We start from the raw sequence: 12,060 nt of genomic DNA on the forward strand, positions 1-12,060 counted from the left end.
TTCTGTCCCTGGCGCATTAAGCGAAAGCTGCATCTGTCCACAAACCCATGCTGTTCTGCCTCCAGACCTAAAGCAACAAAGGGAGGCCGCCGCCTTCTAAATGAATAACCAGTGAGACACCTGACAGCTCCAGGTTCCAAGATCCTTGGGCAACACATTACACGCTATGCTTCCATCTACTACCGCAGCAGTTGGGCTGCACCACACAGGTCTACAAGCCCCGTACTTGCCCAGCCTCAAGATCCAAGGAAGAGCCCAGAGTCAGCAACAGAGACATCACTGGTTTAACGGACGGGGGAGCTTACATGTCTGAAGCAAGGTCCTGGAATGACACCCCACCGTGTGTGGCAGGCGGTGGGCAGGACAAGGCAGCAGTCTTTGCTCCCAGGGGTAGAGGGAGGTTACCAGTTATAGTGGGAACTGATGACATCAGTTACCAGGGAAACTAGCAGAGGGGCATGCCCTCACTGTCCCTTAGATAAGCTCTCCTGGTGGAGATCTTCTGACCTAAAGATTAGAACAATCACCAGGTGGGGCCTAGGCAGGTCTGTAGGTCAGTCACGGGAGCAGGGTGTATGCGAAGCAGGCACTCACTGGTCAGCAGGGGATGTACAGAGAGCAAGAGGACAGCTATCCTGGGTGACCTGCTCACGCAGCACCTAGCATTCATTAGCCATTTTACTCCCCAGCCACTTCTTCCACACAGCTGGCTCTTGTCCAAGCATACCCCATGCCTTTTTTTTTTTTTTTCCTTCAATTTCAAACATCTGACTGGCCTTCTAGTTGGGTTTCTCTCACCTTTAGCGACGTGATTTAAGGACCTGATTCTGTTATCGTATTAACCATCCCACACTGGCAAGCTGAATGGCACGCTCCCAGTCTCCCTTTCCTCCACTGCTGGATGACTCTGTATCTCCACCTGGGCTCTCAGTTCCCTGACCTCAACTCCACTGACAGTCACAGCCTCTACTCTTGGTTCCCCGCTACCATGGCCACAGCTGGACCTGGCTGTCACTCGCAGCTGCCCTAGCGCTGAAATTTTTAACTCACAATCCTCTGACTACAACCTCCTATCCTTCCCACTCAATTGTCCCACTGTACCTAATATTGGGACTTTACTGAGACCCTAAGTTTCCTGAATCCTCTACTTTCTGCTATCTGTAAGTCCCATCCTGTTTTTACTATAATCCTATTTTAGTCTAGATAAAGAGTCAGGAAATGTTTCCTTAGAGGGCCAGAGAGTAAATATTTTAGGCTATGTGAGGCAAGAAGCATATTATGGGTATTATGTAGGTACGTATGTAAACATTTAAAATGTGTAAAAACAAGACAGGCAGTGGGCCAGATCTGGCCTGTGGGCTGCAGTCAGCTGACCGCTGTCCTAGACTACATGGTCTATCCCTTCAACCACTTTCTTGTCAACTTCCTTAACACCCTTGTCCCATACTTCTGTCACATATACTGGGCAAAAGGGCAACTTGGAGCAAACCAACTGTTAGTCACCTTCTCTATCCTAACACTAAGTCTTCCAATCTAGCTGCAGGTGGAGCTGCTTGAAAGAAAATATAAATCACACAGCTATGCAGATGGTATCACTGCTATGTTATCTCCAACTTAGAACTCTACCTTGTCTCTACTCAGCAACCTTTATTCTCCAAAGCTATTCTCCCTCCTATTCTCCACGACAACTATTTCAAATCCCTTGCACCTACCAGAACACTACTTACTACCCCTCTCGCTCTCAGTCGATAACTACCTCTACTTTCAACGAGGAGAAAAACTCGTTAAAATGGAAGTTTCATCTGCACCCATATCCTCGTTCGTCTCATTTCCTCTGCCACATCTTCACCACTGAAGGTGATCCTTCTACCTGGACATCCCATCACTTAACTACTCTGGTGCCTTATCTTCGACCCTTTCTTCTTTCCAAGCTCCTTTCCATTAGCATTTAATAACTTCTCTCAAAAAGATCCTACAGCCTCACCTTATCCTCCCTGAACAGCAAAGCTTCTTGAAAGAACCAGCTACATTCACTGTTTCGAATCCATCCCTCAACCTGCCTCAACTTGTGGGACTCTGGGTCACCAATCCACGGGAAGTGTTTTTGCCAAGACCACCAATGACTTATTTGTTGTTAAATCCAATGAACACTTCATAGTCCTCATCCTACTTGACATGTTTAGCTTCCATGAGGTCATATTTTTCTAGTTTTCCTCCAATCTCACTGGCTACTCTTCAATCTTCTTCCTCTCCCCTCCTTCCTTCCTTCTCCCTCAAATGCTGATTTTTTCTTCAGGATTCAGTTTGATGCTTTCTTCTCTTTCCAGTCTACACTCTCCTCTTTAATTACCATGTATAAGCTGATAACCAAACCATATACCAAATCTATACTCTCAACCTAGATCTCGCTCCTACTCTCCAGATCTATGTACTCAAGAAGCTACTACATATCTCTATTTGAATGTCCCACTGACACTTGATCAGATTTCCCTCCAAAATAAAACACACCAATTTCCTCAACAAAGCCTGCTTTTCTCCAATGTTGGCTAATTCACCGAGAGGCTCCACCATCTATCTGCCTAAACTACTCCAGGAAGACTTCCTGGAAAAAGCAGCAACCATGAACCACAGAAGCAAACCTAAGGTTGGAGTGAATATGAGAAGAAACAGGAGGTACAAAGACCAAGGCAAGTAAGAGACTGGTCTGTGGGAAGACCCTGAGGAGTCCAGTCTGGAGTGAAAACAGGAACCCCTGGCTTGAAGAAATAGGCGCTGTTTATGAACTTTTCATCTACCTTGAGCTTAAAGTCCCCATTTCCACATTTATTTTTGATGCTGGATGATAATTTCTTTTGATAGAAACAACGGATTGAAAACAGGAGTCAACAAGGCATTGAATCACAGGTGGGAAGGGACTAGTTTGATCATTTAAACTAACTGCATCACACTATCCTTAAGAAAATGAGGTCCTGACAAGTAAAATGACCCCTGCAAGGTTATACAGCTAGTTAGTAAGAGGTGGGAGTTAGTAAAACTTAAACACTCAGTTGTATTCTTTCTTCGATAATATATTATTTTCTAGTTCTGCTTTTCTTCAGTTATTTTTTAAATTACACCATTTACATCATGCAATGGGTCAAATATTTCTTTGTTGTCTTTGTTTTGTGAACAAAGGGCCATTTATCATCCTTAGCTTTTACTGCATCTCTTAGCTCAGGCCTCAGCCTTCCTGATTATTATTCTAAACCTAAATAGGCTCAGGCTACTCTTCTTAGTTACCCTTATGCACCTGTCAATAAATCATACACATAAACAATATTCCTTTCTGCACATTTGAAACTTTTCATGATAAAAAATTAAAAAACAAAATAATACTCCTGGTAAAATTATACTGAAGTATGAAATCTTTCATTTCTGTTACTTTAACACAGAATACTTAAAAAATATTTGCTAAAAAACAAAATATTAAGAACATTCTCATTAATTAAATTCTTACTAATTTGTGATTATTAACACATCAAATCAAAATATCTAATTTTCAAACTGTGGAGTATTTTTTAAAGTTCAAAAAGGTACAGTTAAGTAATACAACATTCATGTCTCACAATCTATTTACATATCAAATTCTAACATTTTTACTTTTTCCACATTTGTTTTTTGGGTTTTGGTTTTTTGGGCTGTGCAGCACGCAGGATCTTAGTTCCCCAACTAGGGATCAAACCCATGCCCCCTGCATTGGGAGCACAGAGTCTTAACCACTGGCCTGCCAGGGAAGTCCCCACATTTGTTAAAGAAATAGAACATTACTGAAACTGCTGAAGTCCCTCTATAAGCTCCCCCTGCTATGGCAAGCACTACCACATATTTGGTGTTAATGGTTCTAATGCATATTTTATACTGTTATACACATGGAGGTATCTATAAATAACATACCAAGGTATTCTGCATGCTTTCAAACTATACTACACACATTATTCTGCAATAAGCTATCTTTCATACATTATGTTTGACATTTATACAACTTAACACTTGTAGCTCTATTTCAGGGGTTGGCAAATTTCTGTTAAGGGTCAGTCAATAAATTATTTTAGGCTTTGTGGTCGTACAGTCTTCATCACAACTGCTTATCTCTGCTATTGCTGTGCAGGAGTAGCCACAGACAACACATAAAGGAGTGAGCATGGATGTGAGCCAGTAAGTTTATTTACAGAAATAGGCAGTAAGCAGTGCCGACCCTCTCTCTAGGTCATCCATTTTCAGTGCTTTATAGAACTCAATAGTAATATAAATAATACTAATATAAATATGGTAAATTATACATTTAGCATAATTTATCACCCACCCAGTCTCCTGCTTATGAACATTTAGGTTGTTTTCAAACTTCCACTTACAAACACCTAAGTCACAATCAATGAGTCTTATATATTTCCTTGTGCATGTGTGTGATTCTCTTGGGCTGACATCTTGGAACAGAAGTTTTAATTTTGCTCTTTATTATAGAATTGCTCTGCAAAGTATCTGTATCAATTTATACTTCAACCAGTGGTGTGGAAGAAAGTTCACCTTTCCCCACACTTCTGTCAATACATTTATCATTACGATATTTAATTTGTCAATTTGATAATTTCTCATCATTTTAATTTCTTTGGCTACTAGTGACATTTAGTGTCCTTTATAAGCTTATTAGCTATTCAGGTTTCTAAATCTGTAAATTACCTATTCATACCATCTTTCCAGTTTTCCATTTGGTTGTTTTTTTGTCAATGGAATATTCAGAATACTAGTCTTCCTCAGTTCTGGAGGTGGTGAATATCTTCTAGTTTGTGGCTTGTCTTTTCACTTTGTCTAGTTCTAGTTCTTTTTTCTTCTTTATACCTATACTAACACTTACCGTTTTAATTATTAGAGCTTTATAGGTTTTAATATCTGATAGGGCAACTGTTCCCACCTTCTTCAAATTTTTCTTAGTTATTCTTGGCTTTTTGCTTTTCCATAAAAACGTTAAGATCAGCTATTCAAGTTCCCTCAAAAAGCCTGTTTGGATTTGATTCAAAATACACTGAATTTATGGACACACTTGGGGAGAAGTGGCACTGGGTCTTCCTATCTATAAATGTAGTCATACCTCTTCATTTTTATAATTTTTCTCCATGAAGATTACGTCTAGGTATTAGTTTTCACAGCTGTTTTGAATAACATTTTGTAAGCAGCGACTTATAGGAACACTATTGATGTTTCTTTTGTAACTTTGCTGAAGCCTTCTTAATTCAGCTTGTTGGTTCTCTTGGATTTTCTCTGTACACAATTATAGTGCCTTCAAATAGAGACAGTTCAGTCTTTTCTTTCCAATACATGACTCTCATTTCTTTTCTGTTTTCTCTTATTGAAATCGCTAGGTCCTCCATTATAGCATTGAACAGAAATATGGTTGGTAGATATCCGTGTTTTGCTCTTAAAATTACTGAGAATACTTTTGAGAGTTTAATCATTATATATGATGCTTGCCTAATCAAGTTAGAGAGAATTCTCTTCTACTTCTGATTTGTTTTGTAATGAGTATTAGATTGTATTGAAATAATAATTTTCTTGGCATCTGAGATGATAGTTTTTATTTAAAAACTGTTAACATTAATTTCATATAATAATCTTTCTGATGTTGAATTACTTACAATCCTGGGATAAATATTTAGTCTCTATTTTTAAAAAATAACTACAATTGATTTGTGAGTTTTTAAGATATATATTTTTCACCTCTAGTCATAAGTGAAATTGATATATACACTTCTTTTCTTTCTCTGTCCTTACTGGGATTTTATTTAAAAGTTACATTAATCTCACATAAGGACCTGGGTTGCTTTTCCTCTATTCCTTGAAATGCTGATAATATGTACCTAAAAAAATCTGGGCCTGATGTCATTTGAAAGGTATCACTTTGATTACTATTTAATAGTTATATGTTTATTCAGGTTTTTAAGTTCTTTGTGAATCCATTTTGGTAATTCAATTTTTCTACAGAATTACTATTTCACTATATTTAAAAATTAGCAGTTCAGAATATAGTCTCACACATTTTATTGTCTCTGAATTTCCAATTACTCCCATTTTTATTGCTAATATTGTTTACTGGTAACTTTTTTCCTTGGTCAGGCCAGTTCTATAAGAACTTCCACAAAAATTCTTTTTATAAAATTTTTCTTTTCAAAGCTTTTGGTTTTGCTATGTTCTATAGTTTTTTGTTCTGTTTCATTAACTTGTGCTTTTATTTTTATTATTTACTTCTCTCTTGAGGTTTATTCTGTATCTTTTTAAGTTTCTTGAATTCTCAATTTGTCACTTTCTTAAATTTTTTATTAATGCATTTAAAGCAGTAATTTTTACCTCCTGCTTTATTTGTGACCCACATGTGACAAAAAATACTTCCAATTTGCTATGTAATACCTTTATAACAAATTCAGAATTTCCACTGTGATTTCCTCTTTAATTCCTGAAGAATGCTTTTCGTGTTTCCATACATTTATCTCTTTTTAAACTATCCTTTTTACAGTTCTAGTTTAATTGCCTTGTGGCCAGAGAATGTGTTCTACATGACAGGAAATCTTTCAAATTTGCTGAGACTTCCTTTATGACCTACTATAGTCAAATTTTGTGAACGTTCCACGTGTACTCAAAAAGAACATATCTCTATCTGTTGTGCACAAGTTCCCATATACACATCAAGATTATTATTTTTATTATGCAAATCTATCATATACTTGGTAGTATGGCTGCAGGAGTTTCATATTTCTCAATAAAAGAAATGAGTATTTTGTATAAAACAGATCAACTGTGTATCTTGAGAGATTTCTAGGAAAATGTAACATCTCTCAAGTGTACTAAAGTTTTTTCTTAAATTGTTTAAAGACACCACTGAGTTCTTATGTAATCCTGGAAAGCTGTTAAAATGCTCCTCAGACAATTAAGAAATCAAGCCAAAACTCCAAACGCTCTGAACATACCCATTTTCTCCCCAGGGCGGGAGAATATACAGGTTTCACAGTCATGCTTACTAAGAAAGCAATGATTTAAACTTTCAGTTTTGGGGATTTCCCTGCTGGTGCAGTGATTAAGAATCCACCTGCCAATGCAGGGGACATGGGTTCAATCCCTGGGCCAGGACAATCCCACATGCCATGAAGCAACTAAGCCTGTGTGTCACAACTACTGAGCCTGAGCTCTAGAGCGCACGATCCACAACTACTGAGCCTGCATGTAAAAAAATAAACTTTTAATTTTCACAAATGAATTAATGCTAAATTAGAGTTTAGAGGATGAAATTGTAAAATGGTTCTCTACCAGCTTTGCAACTGAATTATAAAAGATTTGGTTTCTGAGATGAATATACAAACAATTGTACAAAAACTAAAGTATAAATAGCATTTCCATTTACTAATAATTTTTTAAAATATTAGTGAATAGGAAATCTAATTTTCGTTTAAGAATCTCAGTGTCCCTGCTGAGCTACAAGATGAAGATGTGTCCACAGCCAGGCGGGAGATGTTGTGTCTCAGCCCTTTATCTTTAGTAAAAAGGCAACTTAAAGGTACAGCCACAAATTGAAAGGTTTTAAGAACCCTTTCTGTACTAATACTTTTAAGGAAAATTAGAGGATTGTAATATTCCTTAGCAAAATACCAAAAATTGAAATTTGATCCCACTTCCCTTAAAACTAATTACTATAAAACATAAACTATTTATTTTAATAAATCCAAGACTTCTTTTCTGCCTTCAAAAGCCTAAATTAAATGGAACTTCCTAAACAATATAGATTATGTTGTTTCCTGTACTAGTACTTAGGATTATTTAAACATAAATATAGGTGAACAAATAAATCAAACTGTGATTAAACAGCCAGTGTCTATACATTGGTTTTCATAAACCTCACACAATACTGTAAATTATTTGATTCTATGGAGTAATCCTATGCTATCTGGTAACATTTCAATAATCTCTATCTTCCTTAAGAAACTTCTAACAAAATTAAAATTCAGATATGGGGAAAAAAAAGTACCTAACGACTCTATAAAATTCCTATGTTTTTAACCTAAGTCTCTTTGACTATAAACACATTTGTTCTTCATAATACTCAAATAAAGATGGTGAAATCAATTAATGTATACTCAAAATACTGTTAAAATTGTCTTAAAATACAGTTTTAAAACTTTAAATAAAGTTTTAAAGAAACAAAATTAAGTCTGGGTTTGAGGTCTGTTCTCCGAGGCAGTGAAATGTTCTTTGCCATTTATCTATCCTGTTGAGGTGGCAGTAATTATTGCCCTCATTGAGACCATTTTCTTTTCAAATGTCTGTCAGCATTTATATATTGACTTCTTTGTTTTTGTGTAAATCATGACTGTGTAGTGCTATAAAATGAAATGAGAGCTCTCATTTCTAGAAGAGCTAACATTTTTAATGGTTCTTCTGATGTAGTTATTATTCATTTCTATTACTCTGGCTAATACCATAGCGGTGTTGGGCCATTTCTCATTCCACCTTTACTCTTACCTTTATCTTATCAATTACCAGTCTCCTCTGCCAATTCTTTTAGACTTTGTCCTTCAGGATTAGGCTCCAAATCCAGTCTACACGGGCAGGGTATTTTTTTAATCCTATCTTTAGTCTTTCCTAAATGCCTGCTTGGCAGCACCAAACAATTTACTCTTTTATCTTGCTTGCATAACTATGGCTTGACTCACACACAGAAGGGATTCTAAAAATAATAAAAAATGATGAGTATGCTTTAAGCTTTCCAATATGTTCGACGATATTTACGGAGCTGCGCTATGTGTCAGGCCCACAGAGTTACAGGGGTGTCACAATAGAGAGGGCAACTCATGTTTCCCACCCTGAGGAGCCTTTCAGGTTGATTTTATTCATGTAAAAGGTTTAGTAATTGCATTTACCTTACAGCTCAGTGGACGCATACCTATATGTTAAAACTGACATGAGTGTCAGCAAAAGTCTTCAAACTGCAGTTTGTAAAGCCCTAAAATTCATCAATGCCTTCATGCCACAGAACCTGAATTCAGCAGAGATACTCAAACATCAAAAAGAATTCTGGAGAGAAAAAAAAAAAAACTAACCCAAGTATTTGTATATAATCCAGCTACAGTGGTTAGAGACATTGCCTACAGTTCATATAACAATGAGATCTATAGTAAACAGAAGACTTGGTCTCTCTCCTTATGAAATATTAATGGTAGGCCAACTAATTTCTGTTACTTCCCCAGTGGCCACCCAAGGGCCAACACTGATGTGCTAGATAATCCTGTTAAAGGTTATTTCAAAGCCTGAATCAAGTGTGTCAAATCATTCTAATCAGAGTTGTGAGAAGCCCTACCAGCTGGCTCAGATGGATGGTGTCAAGACATAAAGTCTAACAACTAATTTACATCAAGGTTCATCAGTGGAAAACACTGCTCTGATCTTGCTGAGAACTGCTGAGCGCTTACATGATTTTTAAAGTGTAGAGCCTTCCATCTTGGATCTGTAAGAAAATGTCAGCCCCACCCACTGAACAGCTTTTTCCTATTAACTTCTTTTTCTCTGGGGGCACAGGGATCAATTATCTAGGTTCTACTTAAATTTCAGACAATGATGACAACCCTCCAGGATCCTCATGGTAGTACCCTGGAACTATCTGGAGGGCTGGCTCTTATTCTGGCTTCAGACAAGGAAAACTCAAGCCTTGTTCTGGAGTTGTCCAAAAACTTCCCAGACCTGTTTAAAGGGAGTCCCATATGAAACAAATGATGAAACTAAAGGAAATCTTAAGAAAGTGGTTAGCCTGCCTGTCTGTCTATAGGAGGGTTTTATTCCTGAAGTCATTTGTTCCTAACTAGGTTGTAGTGTGTCTCCATTAAAGACGAGACCTGTCTTTGCCTTCACTACATAAAGACTCAGCCTTGGCTACCTCTGAAATGGATAAAGCATGAGAAATTTAAGGCTATCCTGGTAGCTTCTTTCTGCCAGGAACTTTTTTTTTAAGTGACCAAAAGTTCTTATTTGAGAGCTCTTCACACAATGCAGAGTCTGTAAAGAACTGTTATTTCTCTTTTCTCCATGAACAAGTATGACCTAATGACCACAGTAGGATCAACAGTGTGACTGTGGGGCAACCACTCTGGTAACTGATGGCTCCGGAGTATCCCCTTTTTCATTAGGTCATTGAGTCTAAACTGTACAGGGAAGAAGAGTTGATATTCTGAAAAACTGGGTAACCCTGAAGCCCATACCTAGTCCCTGGCTGTACTCTTTTTCTATGAGAACTCAAAGATACAAAAATACATTCCTTTAACCATCATGTTACCACTCATGATACTTTAAAATGTTCGTTCTTTTACATGCTACATAGTGTTGAGGGAGGAATTCCTATAATACAGTGCCCTTCATATAGAATGACAAACGGGACAATTAGAGGTGAAATCCTCCTTTAAAATTTCTGAGTATAACTCTGGACTAAACTTAAGGAACTGGTAGTTCTCCACTAAAAATAATAATCCAGGGATTATTTTGTTATGTTAACAAGGGAACTGTATTGTTGAAAATTTGTGTTTACAATCAAACCCTTGGAATGAGTTTCTAGTGGAAATTTCCATCTTTAAGAAAGAATGATAACTTAGAAACAGTTTCATCTGTAGAACCTGTGCCTACCTGAAGTTGCCATATGATCAGCCTGTCTCTAACCAGAAAGGTTTTATCATCCTTGCCTGACTCTCCTAAGGAAAAGTTTGACCACAATTCATGTAAGCAAAACACAAGGCTTCTGGGTAATAACAATTCCCATCAAATGATGTATGCTCTAAGTGATGAAACACCTAACCTTGTAATGACAAGACCACTCCTCTTAACCTGCTCACCACTGAAATGACGGACTATAGAATTATGCTCCAAATAATTATATGTCTTTAGGTTTCACTTAAGCTAGCTCTCACTGGCAAGAAATATACCCCTGAAAAATCAGGGTGTTTCTGCAATTTACCAAATTTACAACCAGAAGAAAGCTGAGAAGTAACATCAGGTTGACACACACTTAGGTGGGATGGCCTTTTCAGAAATCCTGGGATGTAAAACATCACGTAAGGTATTACAGAAATGCTAGAAGGCTTCTTTCAGTGAAGCAATAAAACTTATAAGATGGTGCCATTACAAATACTTTCACTTAGATACTGAGTAATAAACACTGAAAATACATATGAAAAATATGCAGATTGCACAAGAAGGGTTTTTTATAGGTTGAAATTTAAGATAAAGTTGCTGCTTAAGAGGCAACAAGCAGAAGTGAAGATGCAAAACACCACATACCTCACATTCTTTGTTGCAATTCTCTGTGCCTTTTTTCTTTCCCATATTGTAAAGTTTTAAGCTTCTAAAATCTGCTTTTATCTCTATCAAAATATTACCTAATGGAATTACAGTGCTTAACCCTGAAAACTCATGCTGTCCATACTGCTGGTGATAGAAAGCTCACAAAGAGTCAGTAAAGGAAGACACTATTCAAGGAGCCAGTTCTGATAAGGTAGTGAATGGAGACTGATACAAAAGCAATGATCTTACACTCCAATGTGGAGATGTCTCTGAAAATGTATAATCCTGCTGCTCTCTACTATTAAAATGTCCTTGGAAATGTCAACTGTCCAAAAGAAAAAAAATCTTTTACGACATCCAGGGTTTTGAAATAGTTGTCATGTCCTGAGAAATGTGAGCTTTAACTTTTAAAAGGATACAACTGTTACTGGTTGTTGTATTTTTTAACTTCTTTGCCCTGATAATATTATTTCAATTGAATATCTCAGCTTTCTGAAGGTATGTATCTTTGGAAAGGTTCTTCATTAAGCTAGAGGACGCACTGGGATTTTCTTCTCTTTCTACATAGGATAAAATAAAAATTGTGAATTCTTTATTCAACCAAAGAGTTTTATATATCTGTTAAAATCTGATAATCTGTCTTATTAGGTAAATTAAATCAGTTTATACAGTTATTACTGATTTATTTGGACTTACCTACCCTTTTTTTCCTCCCTT

The 12,060-nt window shown here is 37.0% G+C and overlaps 1 protein-coding gene across 1 annotated transcript in view; it reads right to left on the reverse strand.

Annotated features, from left to right (window-relative positions):
- Positions 1 to 12,060, reverse strand: part of THOC1 (THO complex subunit 1) — a 43,322-nt gene that overhangs the window by 8,826 nt on the left and 22,436 nt on the right. The gene's annotated exons all lie outside the window — the stretch shown is intronic.

The sequence above is a fragment of the Hippopotamus amphibius genome, chromosome 11 (assembly GCF_030028045.1).
Source record: "Hippopotamus amphibius kiboko isolate mHipAmp2 chromosome 11, mHipAmp2.hap2, whole genome shotgun sequence".
Classification (NCBI taxonomy): domain Eukaryota; kingdom Metazoa; phylum Chordata; class Mammalia; order Artiodactyla; family Hippopotamidae; genus Hippopotamus; species Hippopotamus amphibius.